Source organism: Saccostrea echinata, unplaced genomic scaffold (genome assembly GCF_033153115.1).
Source record: "Saccostrea echinata isolate AGI-Se365-2 ecotype Australia unplaced genomic scaffold, CSIRO_AGI_Sech_v1 ptg000056l, whole genome shotgun sequence".
NCBI lineage: Eukaryota > Metazoa > Mollusca > Bivalvia > Ostreida > Ostreidae > Saccostrea > Saccostrea echinata.
In genome coordinates this window covers 1,502,271-1,510,573 of record NW_026889805.1, presented here as the reverse complement: position 1 = coordinate 1,510,573, position 8,303 = coordinate 1,502,271, and the positions used below count along the sequence as shown (strand labels likewise).

General features: G+C 31.5%; 1 long non-coding RNA gene across 1 annotated transcript; it reads left to right on the top strand.

Moving 5' to 3' along the window:
* The first annotated feature begins 248 nt into the window (after positions 1–248).
* LOC133173383 (uncharacterized) lies at positions 249–4,781 on the top strand. The gene is made up of 4 exons (XR_009719037.1): positions 249–336; positions 2,846–2,878; positions 4,210–4,242; positions 4,759–4,781. It is a non-coding gene; the product is annotated as an uncharacterized LOC133173383 (long non-coding RNA).
* Positions 4,782–8,303: the final 3,522 nt, after the last annotated feature.

Sequence of the window (8,303 nt, the reverse complement as noted above, 5' to 3'; positions counted from 1 at the left end):
AATTTACAAATAATTCGACATCTTCTACGAAGTTACAAGTAGATTCATCCCTTGGAGGGAACGACAATCGGCTTTTGGCCGCACTAGCCCCAAAAAGCCTACTTCCGGAGGTGATATCAAAACGAAAGTAGTTCTTATTTATTCAGATAATTGGAGATTAACGTGAATTTAATAGTGATCCAAGAATGTGACGTAGTTATTATAATGCAGAATATATTATGTTTTTCTTTACAGGACAAGAATAACATTATGCTCCTATTATTGTAAGAATTGAATGGAACAGAACTATTACACTCTCAATGGAGTGGACATCGAGTTCTTCTGCTAGTAAGCACGGTAAGTGTCTTAAGAACAAAGCTCTTCGGTTAAGATATATTTTATCAATTTATATATCTATGATGTTTCTTGTAATTTTGCGTTTCTAAGAAATATAAAAAGTTGGAACAGAAATACATATGTCTCATCAGTTATATTTCACTATCATTCTCAATGAGAATTTAATGTAGGGCTCGCTGCGAGAGAAACTTCCATCGCAATCGAAAGCAAGTGTTTTAACACTGAACCGTCAAGAGCACTATTCATATACTGAGATATTACAGCATTGTGATGACTTAATTTCCGCAAGCCATTGAGAATATATATATTGGAAACTATTAAAATAAAACAGGCAACTATTAAGAATATGCATGTGAAACACTTTATAAAATACATGGATATAACGAACAGTATTCAAGCTCAAAAGTCTCTTCAAACAATAAAAATCAGGAGCAGAGAAAACACGGACCGCTAAAACATCAGAGGTGGGATCTGGTGCCATGGAGGGGTGAGCATCCCCTGCCGATCATGCTTCTTGTCATGATCGGGAAATAACGGAAAAATCAGTAGACAATTCAATGTCTAAATAAGGTCTAACAATTAGTATAAAAAGTCAGCTAGCATTTGACTTAGGATAGGTTGTTTTTGCTGTAAAGGTCATTTTAGCGACCAGAAAACATTTTAAAATGATTACTTCAAACGAGATTGCTGATAGTCTTGTTTCATCAACCTTTTTGGGAAAAACTTACTTCGTTTTAAAAATTGTTTGTACGTAGAGCATGCTCTTGCGTATCGAATCAACTAAGTGATATAAACCCCAAATACAGGTGATGAGGGTATATTGCTATTTAAGAGAGGAATGTTGACGATTGAAAAGATGAAGTCATCACGTTTATCGTAAAGCTTTTTTGTTAGATTACCATTAACGTATTGTCCTAGTGAGAAATCAAAATTTGAAACAGATGTGTCAGACTCTGTGGTATATTTTATTTCAAGTTCACTGGGATATATGAATGGAAATAAGTATTGATAATTGATAATATGTCGTCGATATATCTAAATGTCTAGATTAAGGCACGTAGGATTCAAGGATTCGATCGACAGTCTCCATCACCATGCACTATATACTCGTTGGGACTCATAAAAATGGAAAAAATTATTCAGAAGAATCAGCTACTCCTCTGGAACCGTCTTTGTAGATCTAGCTACACATATTTTTTAAGCGTCTATTTATTGCAAGGTTGTGTTCTTTCTCTGATAATACACTTCAAAAGAAACGCGGATTTATAGACTGTAGTTATAAAATAATGAAAAGTAACAATATAGAGTACTTCTTCAGCGAGTACCTCATCAATAGAGAAACACCGTCAAAACTTAGTTGGAATCAGTACATCAGCAATCGTATAAACCTTTCCTCTTATGATGAATGGAGAATCTCACTTGGAGGCCGACCAGAACTAAATCGTTTCGCGGAAATACATCAAGAACTTACACCCCATCCACTGTGGACGCTTAGCCTCCAGCACCCATAATTTTACTTGGAAACTATTCAAACTCATAAATCTTTCAATTACGTATGAGACGGAAGAAGTAGTGTGCAAATTGTACAAAAAAAGTACACAGGATATCCTCTTACATTTTATCTTAGACTGTCCAAATCTGTTTAAAAGCCGTGACAATCTTATGACCCTGATTGTAAACTGCCTATCAGTGAATATATATGTCGATCTCACGCACAAGTCCGAAACTGTTATGGTCAATAATCTTCTGGGGTCTAGAAAAGATGGAATCATCTCAGAAGATGAATGGACCACCTTTATATTGTCGGTTTCTACCGGCATAACAGGAATGCTGAAGGCCATGAAAAATCTTTTATAGTTAAAGATAAAAACTCTTTGAAATTTCAATGTGAAAAAAAAAACTTTTTTGTCTTCACTGCACCTGTACATATATTATTAACTTATGCACTGTTGACCTTAAATGTTTTTCAATATGATAGAACCAATCTCTATACTATAGAGGAAATAAAGAATGACTGTCTGTCTGAAGAAAGCAAGAATTATGAATTTTTATTAATCATTTTGTGTTTATTCTCAGAGAGTGAATTTCAATGGTGTTATTTTGTTTTATTTTTTCTTTCATATTAAATAAAAGTTGCATGGGAAACACCCATGCAGACATTTTTCTCAACACTTGAAAGTAATGCTTTGAGATTATTATTATTTTGTGCCTACAATAATAAAAACGACAAAAACATTGATAAAGTTTATTCAGCATTTACGATACATGGTGTTTAGTCACTAATTTTTTTTATCATTAATGTATAGTATTTGTGCTTTATGATATACAAAAAGTATTCTCCCATTTGTACAAATAACTTCCATTTATATCTAAAAGCTTCTCAATATTTCATTAAGACAATTTTGAAAAAAAAACAACCCATTATATCATTTTTATCAACACGGATATTCATTAAATATTCTCATAGTTTGCATTAAAATTGATGGGTATCTGTTTTGTTTATTTTCAGATCGGGTAGAAGGTAGAAGGCGCCAACAGACAGGTAGGAGTATTTTTTCCCAGTAATTGAGATAAATTCTTACCGATTTTTTTTTTTCATATTTGCAATTATCATGGCAACAAAAACGAACAAATAGCATGTTTTTTGAGAAAATCATACAAAATATCATTAAGATGATAAGATGAAAATCCCACGAAGTTATAATGATGAAAGAGGTAGGATGTTTTTGAAAGATGCACATTTTTGGAATGGAGTTACTAATATAAAATTATTATATTTCATGAAATGCCTCATCTTAACATTTATTCTTTTTAAAATTAAAAAAGTCCGATAGTAGAGACAAATTTAATTCTTTAATCATTGAATTAATGATGTCCTTTTTATTTTGATCTTAGATAATTTTAAGGACAGATTATACGAACAATTTTTTTTCAAAAACTATAAAAAGGAGATTCTGACATGTGTATATAAGTAAAATAAACAAGTTTAAAGGTATAGGTTTCATTTTCTCATTCAAAATATCACAACAATGTACTACAAAATATACGGAGATAACGAAGAGTATTCAAGCTTAAAAGTGCATTTAAACAATACAAATCGGGGGCAGAACAAACAAGTACCGCTAAAACATAAGAAATGGGATCAGGTGCCATTGAGGAGTGAGCACCCCCTGCCGACCGGTCACAGCTGCCGTCATGTGCTTCTTGTCATGATCTGGAGATAACCGAAAAAAAAAATCTGTCAACAATTCAGTTGTAAATAATGGCCGGTCTAACAATGAGGTTGAAAAATGTCAGTCAGCATTTGACTTAATGATAGATTGTATTGGCTCAAGTCATTGTATCGGCCATAGAACTTACGAAATGATGACATTGAATGAGACGGTTGATATTCTTGTTTCATCAACTTGTTTTTCAAATTTTATCTCGTTTTAGAAATTGTTCATACATAGAGCATGCTCTTGCGTATTGAATCAATTCAGAGATATGAACCCCATGTGCAGGTGATAAGGGTATATTGTTGCATAAGTAAGGGAAGTTGACGATTGAACACTTAAAGTCATCGCGTTTATCATAAAGCTTTTTTGTTAGATTACCATTAACGCCTTTTCCTGGTGAAAAATCCAAATATGAAACAAATGTGCCAGACTCTGTGGTATCTTTTATTTCAAGTTCACTGGGATATATCGTGTCGATATATGAATGGAAATAAGTATTGATAATTGATAATATGTCGTCGATATATCTAAATGTCTAGATTAAGGCCTCAGCAATTGATTTCTACTTCTCATGTAGAAGTTTTAGAATAAATTCTGCTTCATATGAATTCAAAAATAATCCTCATTTTTGTTTTACATTATTATATTTTTTCAGATTATAGTTCGGTGTTAGATGAACCCGTGAGAGGTAACGTATTCATTTTGTAATTACCTGATGAAGAAAGCAAGAATTATGAATTTTTATTAATCATTTTGTGTTTATTCTCAGAGAGTGAATTTCAATGGTGTTATTTTTTTTTATTTTGTCTTTCATATTAAATAAAAGTTGCATGGGAAACACCCATGCAGACATTTTTCTCAACACTTGAAAGTAATGCTTTGAGATTATTCTTATTTTTTTGCCTACAATTATAAAAACGACAAAAACATTGATAAAGTTTATTCAGCATTTACGAAACATGGTGTTTAGTCACTAATTTTTTTTTTTATCATAAATGTATAGTATTTGTGCTTTATGATATACAAAAAGTATTTTCCCATTTGTACAGATAACTTCCATTTATATCTAAAAGCTTCTCAATATTTCATTAAGACAATTTTGAAAAAAAAAACCCATTATATCATTTTTATCAACACGGATTTTCATTAAATATTCTCATAGTTTGCATTAAAATTGATGAGTATCTGTTTTGTTTATTTTCAGATCGGGTAGAAGGTAGAAGGCGCCAACAGACAGGTAGGAGTATTTTTTTTCCAGTAATTGAGATAAATTCTTACCGATTTTTTTTTTTCATATTTGCAATTATCATAGCAACAAAAACGATCAAATAACATGTTTTTTGAGAAAATCATACAAAATATCATTAAGATGATAAGATGAAAATCCCACGAAGTTATAATGATGAAAGAGGTAGGATGTTTTTGAAAGATGCACATTTTTGGAAAGAAGTTACTAATATAAGATTATTATATTTCATGAAATGCCACATCTTAACATCTATTCCTTTCGAAATTAAAAACGTCAGATAGTAGAGACAAATTTAATTGTTTAATCATTGAATTAATGATGTCTGTTTTATATTGACATATATATTGACATTTATTGACATATATATTGACATTTATATTATAAGGACAGATGATTCGAACAAAGTTTTTTTTTTAAATTATAAAAAGGGAGATCTTGACATGTGTATATAAGTAAAATAAACAAGTTTAAACGCAAAGGTTTTATTTTTTCATCCAAAATTTCACATTAGTGTATTATAAAAGGATTTAAAAACTGTATTGATTTATCTTGGGGATTTCAGAAAGGTTGAATTTTGATCATCATAGAAAGCAAACAATTTCTTAATATTTTTGAAATGTAATATTTCCATCAATTCAACAAAAATAGGTCCAAAAATATATACCAATCAAGGAATACATTTTTTGGTATCATCTTACCTTCATTTTTTAAATTTTGCGATTGCAATCTTTGGTAATGGGTGTTTATTGTTAATTCCTTCAACAGTCATACACTATAATACGGAAACCAGTTTTGGACCTATCAACATTTTATTTAAAATTCGATATAATGAATTGTCGAATTTGTCAAAACGGATTTAATTCGCTAGAAAGAATTATTTTGAATTCGTTATAGCAAAATTAATTTGAAATAAAAGATATGTTGAAATTGTGATCTTCAACTCGACATTTAGATATATCGACGACGGATTGTCAATTAACAATGGTTATTTCCATTCTTATGTCGACACGATATATCCCACTGAGCTTGATATAAAAGATACCACAGAGTCTGACACATCTGTTTCATATTTGCATATTTTATTAGACAAAGACATTAATGGTAATCTAACAGCAAAGCTTTATGAAAAACGTGATGACTTTAATTATTCAATCGTCAACTTCCCTTACTTATGCAGCAATGTACCCTTATATCACTTGAATAAGGGGTTTATATCTCTGAATTGATTCAATACGCAAGAGCATGCTCTACGTATGAACAATTTCTAAAACGAGGTAAGTTATTTACAAACAAGTTGATGAAACAAGAATATCAGCAGTCTCGTTTAAAGTCATCATTTCGTAAGTTCTATTGTCGATACAATGACCTTGTCAACAAATACAATCTATGATTAAGTCAAATGCTGACCGAATTTTTTCATAGTAGTTGTTACGCCATTATTTACACAATGAATTGTACTGATTTTACCGTTATTTCACAATCATGACGAGGAGCAAAGGGTGCGTGTGACCGGTCGGATTGGGATGCTCATTCCTCCATGGCACCTGATCCCACCTCTGATATCTTAGAGGTCCGTGTTTGCTCTGCTCCTGTATTGTAATGTTTAATTGACTTTTGAACTCGAATATTGTTCGTTATCTCCACATATTTCATTGTAAAAAATCCACAAATTTGTAAAAAGTGACTAAATTCTTAATTTAAAAATATTTAAAAAATTGACATAACGAATTAAATTCGTTTTAAAAATTTGACATTTTGGTATATCGAATTCAAATTTATTTTTGGTACAGTAGGTCCTAAAAGAGTGAAACTGAAGCCTATTAAGAACCCATCAAAAATATTTTTGAAGTTGATATAACGAATGAAAAAGGTGAAGATTACGAACAAAGATCGATGTCATAAAATCTATAAACAATGTAAATCTGTGAAGAGGGCATAAAAGACGACCCCTGGAAATTCCAGAGGTGGGATCAGGTGCCATGGAAGAGTAAGCATCCCCTGTTGACCGGTCACACCCGCCATGAGTCCTATGTATTGATCAGGTGACGGAACATTCCGTAGTCAAATTCAGTTTAAAAACAAAGGGCTAACAATTGGTTTGAAGCAAGTCAGCTAAAATATGACCCAATGATAGGTTATATTTGCATTTGCTAACAAGGTCATTTTAACGACCATAAAACTTACACTTACGAAATGCTGACTTCAATCGAGATTGTTGAAAACCCTGAAACATTGACGTATTTCTCTGTAGTCTACCTCGGTTTAAAAATTGATATTATTCGCAGCATGCTCATGGATAAGTTAGGAGATGTAAGCCCCATATGCAGGTGATAGAGGGATATTACTACATGAAACATATGGAGGTAACAAACAGTATTTAATCTCAAATGTCCATTCAAGTCTTCTCAAGCAATACAAAACAGGAGCAGATTAAATACGGACCTCTAAAACATTAGAGGTAAAATCAGGTGTCATGGAGGAGTGAGCATCCATAAATAAGGAAACTGACGATTGAAAAGTTGAAGTAATCTCGTTTGTCATACAATGTAGTTGTTAGCTGGCCCTTTTCGTGTTTAATCTGTAAAACATATAGATATGAAGAAGATGTGGCAGACTCTGTGGTGTCTCTATTTTTAAAAAGTTCAATAGAATATGTTAAAACGAGTTCGAAGCGTTATAACAATTTCTTTGAGTTCGTTATAACGAGTTAAAAAATTATCTATAACAAATTAAACTCGTTAAAATAAATTTTACAATTCGTTATATCACATTCATATACATTTTTCTAAAGGTCCTGATTGCTGTGGGTAATTAAACGAATTTAATTTGTAATAACAAATTTTAGAATTTGTTATATCGAATTTAATATGTTGTAACAAATGTTAAATTCTTTTTAACGAATTCAACATATCTGTTATCAAAAATTCAATTCGTTATTGCAAATTCAGAAATTCTCATAAAGATTTAAATTCGTTATAACAAAGTCCACAATTCCTTGAATAGAATTCAAAAATGTTTTTGATAGGTCCTAAATGGGCTTCTGCATATAAATGGGCTTCCCTACCATTAACATTCTTTAATCGAATAAATTGATAAGCTTGCTTATCAAGGAATTTCTGTTTTATTATGAGCCCCCTTCATCAGTACCTAAAAAAAAAAATCAGCATTGTGGTGACATTATTTTTAAAGCCTCAGAACATTTTTGGAAATTATTGAAAATTATATACAAGCAACCGTTGAGAATATGTATGTTTAACGACTGTTTTGTTCTTTTTTTAAAAAAAAAATAGAGCTGATAAGACTTGCGAAATCAAAAGGATATCTGTAAATATTCCTCATGAAATATGGAGGTAACGAATAATATTCATGCTCGAAGTCCAATTAAACAATACAAAAAATCGACAGCAGAGCCAATATGGACAGACAAAAACATCAGAGGCCGGAATAGGTGCCATGGAGGTGTACGCATCCACTGTCGACCAGTTACACTCACCTTGTGC